Source organism: Ailuropoda melanoleuca, chromosome 16, assembly GCF_002007445.2.
Source record: "Ailuropoda melanoleuca isolate Jingjing chromosome 16, ASM200744v2, whole genome shotgun sequence".
NCBI lineage: Eukaryota > Metazoa > Chordata > Mammalia > Carnivora > Ursidae > Ailuropoda > Ailuropoda melanoleuca.
In genome coordinates, this window is record NC_048233.1 from 43,616,099 (window position 1) to 43,628,542 (window position 12,444).

Genomic DNA, 12,444 nt, shown 5'->3' on the forward strand with positions numbered 1-12,444 from the left:
GGGCCTGGGCCTGGGTTGTGTGTGGAGGGGTGGAAGCAAAGCCTGGAGACCCTTTCCACAAAGGAATAGACAGGCTCGACTGCTCTCCCTTCTTCCCACCTACTCCCAAATAACCAACGATGTATCGAGAAGAGTGGAAGATTCCTGGGTTATAGAACACTAGAGATTTCCTGGGGTGTCCTTGTCCTCAAATTCTCCTGTGAAAAGTCAGAGCTCACAGGAACTTATAAATCTTCTCTCACACGTTCATCGTACGGATGAGGAAACAGACCCAGAGGAGGAAACCCAGGGCTTTGGGCATTCAGGTTCTTTCTACTACGCCACATTTGCTTCCCGTAACAGAAACTCCCTGAGCCACCACTAAGCAGGATATATTATGCTCTAGCTATAATAGAACAGATGGAGGTTAGACAACAAGTAGGACTTTCTCAGAATAGTAGATTACAGTAAAGGAACTGAGTATTGCAAAACAATGAGGTTCAGGGAGGAATGGAATTTTGCACAAAGGAAATCTAGAGAATGTCGGAGAAGGGGGATGGCACGGAGCCTGAGCAGGGCAGCTGGGATGTGGGGCTTCTGGGGTTCTTCTTTGAGGACCTCCGGCCTTCACCTGTTCCAGGCTTCTGGGAATCTATGGTAGTTTAAATTCAGGCCTTACCTCGGCTGATTCTCTTGGCTTATTCCTTGCTCTCCCGGGATGGCTTATCTGGCTGCCAGAGTCATTTGCCGTCTCTAATTTGTGTTTAAATTAAAGTTCCCACAAACAGGGGCTTAATGTGCTGTTACCAAGAGCTCCCAGGCCCCCTGCAGCTCCGGGAAGTTGAGGGGCTGGGGGGGAGAGGCCATTTTGCACGCATCGAAGCTGAGCCCACTGGGCATAGGGACCTGGCGTGGGTGATGCAGCTGGATGTCTCTGGTCCTCATTGCTCTCCCCCAGATGGTGATGCCTCTGGGCAGGGCAGGGCAGGTCATGCCCACGAAGAGCTTGGCGACCAGTAGACCTGTCACGGGGCTCCTGGGTGGCTGTTCACCCTTTTCAGGACCTTGGAAAGAAGGCAGGGGAGGTGAGCAATAAGAAGAGGGCAGAGGGGAGCAAAGAAGGGGACTCGGGCTCGGTTTTTTAGCCCTTACACAGTGTTCACTGCGTACCACTGCTGTTCCAGGGACCCACAGCCCAGACTCACTTAACTGTCTCCACGACCCAGCGAGGTGGGGGTTGCTGTTATCATCAGCCCCATTTTTATAGATGGGGAAACTGAGGCACACAGAGGTCAAGTCTCATGTCACACCACGGGTAAAGGCGGATCCAGGATTCACATCTATGTGGTCTGGCTCCAGATTCCCAGTGCTGTGCTGCCACCGGGACCAAGATCTGTCTGTCACCCTCCAACCCCTTGATCACACAATGGGACTTCTCTTTGATTGCCAGGGTGATGGAGACAGAAGGAAGCTCCCGCATGCTCCCTCTTCCCTCTCTGAGCCACGGACGGCTCATCAGTAAGGCGTGTGCAGGGATCCGGGGCTCGGGAGCCCAGAGGAGACAGCCGGGCAGGGCGGCCAGGGTAGGTGGGCCCTCCGCACAGCCCGTTTCCTTCCGGTCGGCCTGACCACGGGCTTCCTGTCCTCGCGCCCGCACTGCCTCCTGCTTCTGCTTTCCAGGGAGGCAGAGGCAGCGATTCCTCATCCCTCAGTGAAAACCCTTAGTAGAGAGTTGTCCCTCATTCACTGCTGCAAACCCTGTCTCTTCCTGGGGGGAGCCCCTGCAGAAGAGGGGTACTAAAGCTAACCTAGATCTCTAAACCGCCCGTGCCCTGTCCTCGGCAGCCGGGTGAGCCAGCCAGAGTTCCGGCAGGAAACAGGTGATACGTTCAGAAGGGCTTCACGGAACAGAGTTCGATGACATGACCATCTTCAGGGTAGAGGCAGGATTACGGGAACCAGTAAGGGCTCACAAGGCACCAGGAAGCCCCAAGGGGCAGGACACAGGAGTGGTGACACCAAAGCCTGACTCGAGCTGGGCTCAGGAGACAGGGGAGCCACCCAACAAAGCCATTGCCCCAGAGGAACCACGACCCCAGCCAGGACTGTGGGCAGGCAAGAAGGCAGGCGGCAGGGTGGGCAAGCAATAGCCTGGCTCCTCTCTCCTTCCCTGCCAGGACCCTGCTGGCCAAACCCAGCCCAAAAGAAGAGGTCGGGAGCCCAGTCGATGCAGTGGGCACGGGCAGCTCCCCGGGGCTCCGGGGCAGCTTAGCCAACATGGGAGCCAGAGAAAATCACCCACCTGGCTCGCCTGGGATCCCTGACCTCTGCGGCATTATGGCCACCTCTGTCCCCGCCTGTGGCCAGACAGTATCTGACAGAGAAGGTGACTTCAAGACACCTTGTGTGACAGAAATGATCCAGCTCACAAGGAAGGTGGCGTTCCAGGCAGAAAGAAGGTAGAGGACAGCGGGCCGCCGGGGCCAGGTGGGAAATGCCCCCGAGCGCAGGGAGAGGCAGGGAGGGCAGCGCGGGGTGAGGGCTGGGGTGATGTCAAGTGGCGAGGCGAAATGACTCCCCGCTTCAGGATTTAGTACAAATCACTGCATCTTGTTCCTGCCCCTGCGCCCGATGGTGAGCCCCTGCAGGGCAGGAATTTTGTCTTCTCCATCCTCCACACAGAGCTCGGTGCCTCTTAGGTGCACAGCGGGAAGGGATGGAATAAATAAGTGGATAACGAGCAGAAGAACAAACAGGCCAGTTCCCCGCTCACATCCACACCCCTGGGCCCCGGTCAGGTCACGGAGCACTGTTGAATGAGTGACCCACAGCACTCTGACAAGTTTTCTTTCAAGCATCCAGCACCTGGGGGCTTCTGTGGGGCCGTCCGGTCACTGGCCGCTCGAGCCCCCGCGCGGCCGATTGGCCAGAGGCTCTGCTCCCATCGCCCCTGTTCAAGCGCAGTGACTGCACTTGGCCGCTCTTGGTGAGGGAATCGGGGAGACAGCAAGTGACTTCATTTCGCACAGCAGCCTTCCCGTGAGCTCTTTCTCGGAGAAATCCTGATCCCTGGCAAGCCGTCTGTGGTATTCCCAGCTGGAGCCTTTGGCAGGAGATGGGAGGCGAGAATGACAGTGCCAAGGAGGCAGCTGAAGGATTGCCACCCTGGGAGCCGCAGCTCTGGCTTGCTTTTTCCGACGGGCCATAAAGACTGAGGGAGGCGGGGGGAGGGGAGGGGAGGGGGGTCACCAGAAAAACAAACTAGAGTTCCCAAGTGTAGTTGCCGTGCCAAGCCCACCTGGTGCGGTGATTACGCACAGCCTTCGGGGCCAGGCGCCGGCTTTGTAAGCCCTGCTCTGCCGCTTGCCGGCCCGACGACCTTGGGCAAGACCTCCATGCCTATGCCTCAGTTTCCCCATCTTCAAAGAGCTGTGGAGAATACTAATACCTACTTCAGATGGTGGCAGAGAAGAATAGATGAGTTAGCAGTCGCGAAATATTTCACAGAGTACCCGGTCCAGGGTAAGCCCTACGTAGATGTCATTACCTAAAATTGAGCAGAGCACTTGGGTTCCAGCCCCACAAACTCCTTTTCCTGGAGCAAGACCAGCCATGGATACCTCTCAGGTTTGTTGTGACAAGGGAACTAATGCACGGGGAAATTATAAGGTGTGAAAGTTTGTTATTTGTCGTCAAGACCGCGTAAGCGGCCTGATTTAATAGGAGGCAGGGAGGGACGCGAGAGGACTGTCACTCATCAACTTCTGATTATCTGCCTTGTTGAGGTCCCCTTCTTGAAGACGTCATCAGCCCTTTGGCTTGTTCAAGTCTTTGGTTGACAACATCCAGGCCTCTCGTGGGTCCCTCCCGCATAGCAAGGGCTGGGAGGAGAGGATGGTCCTTCCCTTCCCACGCTGGCGGCAGGTACGGCCAGGGGACACAAGCTCTGAGACAGGGACTGACACCGCCTTCTTGGCCTGCTTTCCTCTGAGCAGGAGGGGACAGGCCAAGCGGGGGTGGGACAGGGGAGAGTGGCCAGTTCCTCTGGGCCAGGGCCTCAGAAAGTGAGGTATTTGTCTTGGTCATGGAGAGCTGGAATGACAGCAAAGACATTCCAGAGTCCAGTACAAACATTCTGCCACTTTCTGCTGCCTGTGTGATTCCAAATAGTTGCTTAACCTCGTCGAGTCTCAGTTTTTCTCATCCTCAAAATGGGGATAATTTTACCTCATTAAAAGGGTGAAAATCAGTGATATCTATAAATCCCTTGGCACATGGCCGGCCCAATAACTGGTAGCTATTGTGGCTCACATTTTGCATTATCCACGCACCACCGCCTCTGAGGGATGGACAAGCGTGACTTCCACACCGGGAAACGTGGTGGCAGCACAGAGTGATCTGTGACTCCGATGTTTACAGTTTCTTCCCAGAGCACGCCCTGAGTACCAAGTGCGCATTCGCTCACAACTCGGTTTTGCTCACTTGTCTTTATCGGCCTGTAAGGTCCACGAGGGTAGGGGCAGCGTCCGAGGAGCTCGCGGGAGGCCTCGCGAGTACTTGCTAGATAAGTGAACAGGTGGAGCACGGAGTGAGACTGAAAGGGGTCAGGGGAGGAGGTACAGGCTGGAGGCCTGCGTTCCGGCCTCCGTCACACCTCCAGAACTTTCTCTTGACCTGGAGCCTCCACAGACTTTCCTTCAGCTGTGGGATACTGGAGGACCACTGGAAATCAGGCTCAAGGAAGCTTTTCCCCAGTGGGAAGACATCCATTCATCTACTTAGATGTCTCTGAGAGACCTGGAGAAGAGGCCGAGTCCCCCAGCCTGAGGAGTATGGCAGTGTCCAAAATAATAATGATAAGAAAGGAATTGATAGGAGCACCTGGGTGACTCAGTCAGTTAAGCATCCAGCTCTTGGCTTCGGCTCAGGTCATGATCTCAGGGTCATGGGATCGAGCCCTTTGTTGGGCTCTGTGCTCAGCTCGGAATCTGCTTGAGATTCTTTCCCTCTGCCTCTTCCTCCCCCTCGGCCCCTCCCACTTGTGCACTCCTCTCTCTCTCAAATATATAAAATCTTTAAAAAAAAAAAAAGGAATTGATAGAGAATGGAAGGAGTAGCCCCCTCTGAGAAACCTAACAGGGGAGGAAAATTCTAGCTTAGTAATATGTAATTAACACAAAACAAGACATGACCTGCTTTCGTGGGTATTGGGGGCTCCCACATGTGAGACACACTCATTCTTGCCCACAGACCTCATTCTGTGTGAGCCAGGCTGTCTAGAGACGTAAGAGTAAAGGGAGAATCATTATATCCAAAAGGTGGAAATAACCCAAGTATCCATCAACTGATGAGCGGATAAACAAAATGTAACCTATCCACGCAAGGGAATATTATTCAGCCATGAAAAGGAACACGGCACTGAAATATCGATGGGCTCTGTGTCAGGACGGCCCTTGCGAACGTGAGCCTGAGTGGAAGCTGCCACACACTGTGATCCCTTCAGATGAAAGTCCAGACCGGGGAAATCTGTAGGGACAGAAAGCAGATTAGAGGTTGCTTAGGGCTTAGAAGGGGGGATGGGCGACATGGGGGTGATCGCTAAAGGGTATGAGATTTCTTTTTGAGGTAATGAAAATGTTCTCAAACTGACTGTGCTGAGAGTTGCACATGCCTGTGAATATACTAAAACCACCAAAGGACACACTTTATTTTTATTTATTTTTAAAGATTTTATTTATTTATTCGACAGAGATAGAGACAGCCAGCGAGAGACGGAACACAAGCAGGGGGAGTGGGAGAGGAAGAGGCAGGCTCATAGCAGAGGAGCCTGATGTGGGGCTCGATCCCATAACGCTGGGATCACGCCCTGAGCCGAAGGCAGACGCTTAACCGCTGTGCCACCCAGGCGCCCCAAAGGACACACTTTAATGGCAAATTGTATGGTATGTGAATTCTCTCTCAAGAAACTTGTTCAGAGTGAGACCCGAGAAGGGGTAGGGCCTTTGAGAGGCAGCAGGAGGGCGGTGGTCAGAAACAAAGGCCAAGCCCTGACAGTCCTGGCTGCCCCCCGAAGCCAGAGCCTGCAAGTCACACAGGCCGTGTTATGGTAGCCCCCAACCCACGCCTCGGGAAGATAAATGGGCCCCAGAAGTTATGGGGCTGGGTCTCTTCTCCCCTGACAGCTCCCTCTCTGTGTTTTTTCTGGCACAAGAAACATTCTGTCTTCTTGCGTAAATAGGGGAAATTTATGATCCTTTTCCCCCTTCTCCTCCCTGGTGGGCTACTCAGAAGGGGCTTAGGGGGAGGAGGGAGATATAAATGTGGAAAGACTTGAAGGAGTCAGGGCTCTTGGCTCCGGCCCCTGCTTTCCTTTCCCTCTGCGTTCGGCCATCCGGGTGAGGAGGCGGCGAGACAAGAGGTACAGGGCCAGGGCGGCGGCTCCCCGAGGCAGGTATCCAACGGGAGGGGCACAGGGGAAATGAGGGAAACATGGCTTGGCTATCCTGAAGCATTATCGGACGAGAGACAGGCCCCCTGCCTGGTGTGGGTTATTTCTGTCCTCGCTGCTTGACAGGGTGGGAAGAGAATTCATCTGGCTTCAGAAAATTACAGAACTAAGCGACTGACCTTAAGCAAGTCACTTCCTCTCTCTAAGCCTCAACTGTAATAAGAGAGGGGGAGGGTTAAATTTATCAGGGGGTTAAAACTGGTGTTAGCGATGGGGGCCTGTTGTCAAATACAATATAAAGAAGCAACCCAACATCTACCACGGGTGTCCAGCCGGGCTTCTCGTGTTGAAGGGAGGGTGGGGGTGACAGGCGCCCAGGCCCCTGTGATGACGGTGACGGGGTTTGGCCGAGCACGAGATGATCTCCAAGGTCCCCCCTTCTCCGTCTGCAGGAGGGGCCCTGCCCCGTAGTGGAGAGCTCAGGCTCGGCACACTCCGGGGTTGGGACCACCGTCTGACCGCTTACCCGGTGTCCACGGGCACATCACTCAGCTCCTTCGGGCCTCGGTTTCCTCATCGGTAAGTTAGAGAACTAGTTAGAGAGCTAGTGATACCTACGTCGGAGGACCGCCCTGAGGGTGACACTAACCGACATGTGTGCTCTCTGGCACTCGGTAAACGTCACTATTAGAACTAGTCCGTGATCTGATGTAATCCCGGGGGGGGGGGGGGCTCGGAACAGACAAAGCTGGTGTGAGAGGGAATCAGGAAGGACGAAGGCAACACTGCCAGAACACAAAGGCCCCCAAACACAGTGGCACGTAGAAAACACGTTTATTTCTCATGTAGCCGTGTAGACGGAGCGGTTCCAGACGGCAGGCGGCTCGGCTCCACCCGGTCAGTCAGACTCTCGGCTCGCTTCCATAGCGTTGCTCTGCTCTCCCAGGGATTCCTCCTCAGCTGTGTGGTCAAAGCCCAGCCTCAGGCGACTCTGGCCCAGCTCATGAAAAGGAGAACTTACCCAACGTCTTAAGGCTCTGATGACATCACTTGGCTCCATTGCCCTGTGGCTGCACCTCCAGCTGGGAGGCTCTCAGGCGACAAGGAGAGAAAGGATTTTATCGAACGCCTAGCAGTCTTAATCAAGGGCTCAGACCCACACCGGCGCCACCCTCTTCCTCTTCCCCCTTCAAAGGAGGGGAAATAGAGACCACAGTCCAGAAAAACGACGTGATCCCCACGAGGTCACTATGATCCCCAAAGGCCATACCTCCAAGAACAACAGTCACAGGACAGTGACTTGGAGGCCTAGCTCCAGAGAGAATTCCCTTCTATCCATCTTCCTCACAAAGATGTGAGACGAGCTTCTGTCCCCACACCCCACCTGCCCCTTTCTCACGGTCTTGTCCCACGCTCTACCCCGTTCCCCGTCACTAGGTGTGACTGCAAACGTGGGGGTGCAGTAGGAGCGGAGGGCGAGCCCCGGGCCGGGAGGCCATGCTTTGCAGGCCGCTCAGGCAAATCCAGCTACTAAATGTGTGACCTGAAACGGGGTCTTTCTGAGCCGCAACTGACTCTTCTAGAAATAGGAATAAGCAGCTTACTTGCCAGGGTTGTTGTGAGCCTTACACAGGATACACCGGTCTATAATGTCCGTGTCCGGCCCAGAGGAGGCCCTGGTCAAGAAATGCTAACTGATCTTACTTGGCACCAGCAGAGCAAACCTGACCCCTGTCCCCTGGCCTCACCCAGCCTTCTCATGGCCTTTTCTCCCCCCCACCCCCCGCCTGGCCAGTGTACCACTCCCTCCCTCTTCTTTACCTCCCATCTTCACTCCCTTCCCACCTGACCCCTATCTATGCTTTCCACCTGCAGCAAGTCTTCCCTGACAGAAACATTCCCACTCGGCCCCTTCCCACCCCCAGCCCTCACTCCCCAGCCCGATCCGGGAACTGCCCCACGGTCCTGGCCTCAACCGGTTCACAACTTTCCATGTGCCCTGCCTCTCCCTTCAGGGAACTGCCCCCCCCCACTTCAGAAAGTGTGCAGCAATGTTCGGGGGTTCAGACTGGTTGTGAGGCAGATCAGAGCTCAGATTCCAACTTTGCCACTTTCTAGTTTTATGACTTTGGCAAGTCACTTCTCTTTGGGCCCATCTGGAGGGGTTGAGTATGGGGGGGGCTGGTACACAGCTCGAGGGGATTTAGGGAACGTCAGTCTCCTCTGCTCTGCCCCACAGCCCCGAGCCCACACTCCAGGGACTTACTCTCTACCAAAGGGCGGTATTAGACCAAGAAAGTAATTCCCCCACCAAGGCTGTTTCGGGGGTGGGGGGGCAAGAAGGGACTGCCCCTTGAAGTCTGTGGGCACTGAGCGGCACTGCCAACCCAAGAATGATGGCAGAGACCAAGAAAGAACTCAGGCACCCCAGCCCCCAAGGTCTCAAGGGTTTCACTCTCCTACCCTCACCACATACACCCCAGTTGTTAGACACATTCAGGGATGGGGGTGGGCAGGTTGGTCTGATCAGGCTCTTAGAGAATCCATGGAGCTCTTGACCTCTAAGAGGTTCCATGTCTCTACTCCAACCTTCCTGGATCAGAAAAGCAACATCAATACCTAATAGTTCTACCGTGCTTCCCACTCCACTGACATTGTTCTAGGCACTTCACACACACGGCCTCAGTCTGCACAACAGCCTACGTGCTAGGGCCATTAATTCCATTTTGCAGATGAAGGGACTGTCCTCTGGAGAGGTTAAGTAACTTGCCCAAGGTCACAGAGCTAGCCTAAGGCAGGGCTGAGATTCAAAGCCAGGCCGCGGGGCTCCAGAAGCCATGTTCTTAGCCACTCTGCTGTAATAAGAGCTAGCATTTACTGGTAGTTTCTATGTGCCAAGTACGGTGGAATGCATATCACATGTGTTTCATTTAATCCCAAACAACGCCCTGAGATAGCTACTGTGTGTATTTACCCAGTTCTACAGATCAAGAAAGTTAAGACAGAGAAAAGTTAGGCAACTTGCCTGAAGTCCCACAGCTAGCTAGCTTCAGAACCCCTAGTTGCTTTGCCCCCCATCTCCCTCCCTCACCCCCAGCTCCTCCTTCTCTAGATGGGTTTTAGCACCTTTCTTCACAAATCTGCTTTACCCACACAGCCCACAACCACTCCCATTCACTTCTGTCCCTTTCCCTCCCCATCCCCCCTGCTACCACCCCACTCCCCCCTCTTCCCCCACTAAGACCTACAAACCTTTAAACCTTTCGGTCCCTCTCCCTCAGCAGCTCCCCTCTGCCCTCTCCCACAGTTCCCACAGAATCAGATACATTTCACAAAAAAAAAAAAAAAAGAAAGAAAGAAAGAGAAAGAAAGAAGAAAGAAAGAAAGAAAAAGAAGAAAGAAAGCAAAAGAAAGAAAGAAAGAAAGAAAGAAAGAAAGAAAGAAAGAAAGAAAGAAAGAAAAAGACAAGACCATGGGACATTCCCCAGTCAGGCCCCCACTGCGCCTAGCTCTAGCCCCCAGGGGAGGCACTGCCTTGGCTAGGTTGGAGAGTCAGAAATAAAATCCTCATTCTACTCCCCCGCCCCCACTTCCCATCACTCATCTGGGAATCCAGGGAGAGGAAGGGAGCTAAAGTGCAGAGCGTTCATTTAATATTAACAAATTGAAATGAATTCTTTTAATGCCAATTAACTTGGAGCGGCCCCTTATTAATAGTAATTTAGATTCATACTTGGGAGAAGCGGGGACGGGGGCTGGGCCAAATGTGCCCGGAATGTCAATGTGACCACGGAGCTGGAGAACTCAGAGGGGAGGGGCAGGGGCAGTTTGACTGCTGCTGAGTTGGGGTCTGTTTCCCTCAGAGAAACGGACAAAGTCCCAGGAGGTGCATCTTGGGGAAACAGATTACTCTGGTAATTTGATTGTTGTGTCTGTGATGAATCTGAAGGGGCTGAACCACATCATGCCATCTCGATGGTTTACTTCACAGTAATGCTAAAAAAGAATTTCCTCAGAGCCGAGATTTACCCCAAACTATCCTAAGCCAGAACTCACTGACCAGAAGTGATGGAGCCCCAGGCCAGCTCACTCTTCCTTCTTTGTGTTCGGCCAAGCCAGAGCCAGAGATCAAAATGGGGTACCCTAATCCCTGCCACCTCCACCTTAATCCAAAGTAAAAGAGAGGACTAAACATTGTGTTTCTTCTGGGAATCTTCTTCCAGAAGGTAAAAACCCAACGGGCTTACCCTAAGCTAGCAGCTTATATTTAGGGGAGAAAAAAAAATCTGCTTGTACTTTCTTAGAATTTAGGGAAAAGATGAAAATACAAAATTCAACTTTGTGTATCAGAGAGTTGCCCAGAATAAAGCCAAGCAGAAAGAGCTCAGTCCCAGGCTAAGAAGTCAAGCAGAAATTCTGCTTTTCCTGATTTTTCTGGCTCGGGGGAGGGGGGTGCCTACTAAAGGTGCCCAGAACTAGAAGCCCTGAAGATAGGCTTTGACCAAGCATATCATTTCTTCTTCCTAGGTGTCCCTCCTTGGCTAAGAGGGTGAGTCAAATTTGAAGCTGGGAATTGTAGACATGGGGGTGAGGGTCCTGAGATGGAGGAGAAAGGAGTGTAAAGGGAGCTGGGGAAGGGTAAGAAAATGTGTAAGATGGTGAAGTTTATAAAATAAAAACTTTAAAAATGGTTGAACATATAAAAGATTAAATTTAAAGAACAAGTCAGGTTTTAAAAGGAGTTGAAATACAACAAAATTGAGAGATTAAAATAAACAGAAATGAGGATAAGACATAAAACACTTCAAGTAAGTTATTCTTCAAAAGAGGATGGGTTGGAATTAATCAAGAGACCTTGTTCACACTCCCATAGAGTTTCCTAAACAATAAATTCATTTACCAAACACAAAGAGAACACAAACTAAGTTTCACACGGAGGGAAAAAAATCATGGAGATTCAGTAACAGCTAAAGAACGAGTGAGGAAGGGGAAAAAGGAAAGAAAGGAACTTAAAATCCCTTAACTGATTGTCTGTAAGTACTGAAATTGGAAGACGAGATGGAGAAAGGCGGGAAGTTGACATCTTCAGAGCAGTGAAACTTGCAGGCACAGAAGGGGTAACTCATTCCCAAAGAACAGTGAACTCTCCGTAAGCAGAATGCTCCTCCCCAAAAGAAGAAAATATAAAATTGACCTAAAAATTATCATTCACCCTTCCCCAAGAAAAGTATATTAATCTGAATTTAATCTTCCCCCAAATCTGAAATAGAGTATACAAAAAATATATAAAAGGATTGCTTCCTTTCAACTAAGAGAAAAACAAAACCGGATTTAAAATGCCTAATGGGGCAGGAAGGGGGACGTTGTTTGCAGGTGCCAGAAAGGATGGGGGAGGGGTGTTTCAAGGGAGGAGGACCCGCTTACCTTTTTCTGGAGCGGCCGCTAGACAGAGGTGGGCCCGGGACCCCTGTGAGTGTCTGCGTGTCGGGTGAAAAGAGGACCAGGGAATCCGGGTGCCCCTGCACGAGAGGAGAGTAGAAGGACTGGGGGTACCCACCTCCCCACCTCCGCGCGTCTCCCTCCCTCCTGTACCCGGGCCTAGAGAGCTACTGAAAGTTACAAATTGCTTCCATTATTAGCTCATCCCGGGCGTCCTGGTCATTGGCCAACCCTGGACCACGTGGTCCCTCGTACCGATCGATCGAATTTCTAGTTGCAATTCTCTGTCTGTCCCTTGGCTCTGGGCAGGAAAGGGGGGGACCGGTGGCGCGGGGTTGGGGAGGGGCTGAAGAGGGGGGGTCCCTTCGCCCCCTCACTCTCCCTCTCCGCCTTGTCCGGCCGTGAGTGGCCGCCCCAGAAGAGGTTCAGAGACTGTTGTTGGCTGGGACACACCCGAGAGGGCACAAACTGGAGGAAGCGAAGAGACGCTGCCACGGACCCAGGGCCCGACCTGCCAGTTGCCCCTGCCGGGCCGGCCCGGCCGGCCACACCCGCTTATAGCGCCCACTCGGCCCGGG

The 12,444-nt window shown here is 52.9% G+C and overlaps 1 long non-coding RNA gene across 2 annotated transcripts; it reads right to left on the reverse strand.

Moving 5' to 3' along the window:
* Positions 1 to 7,245: 7,245 nt before the first annotated feature.
* On the reverse strand, positions 7,246 to 12,043 carry LOC117796823. Of its 2 annotated transcripts, none has more exons than XR_004621526.1 (2): positions 11,852 to 12,043; positions 7,246 to 7,387 (listed from the first exon to the last, which is right to left on the reverse strand). It is a non-coding gene; the product is annotated as an uncharacterized LOC117796823 (long non-coding RNA). The 2 variants fall into 2 exon arrangements; XR_004621525.1 differs by lacking the exon at positions 11,852 to 12,043 and adding an exon at positions 8,032 to 8,198.
* Between the last annotated feature and the right edge of the window lie 401 nt (positions 12,044 to 12,444).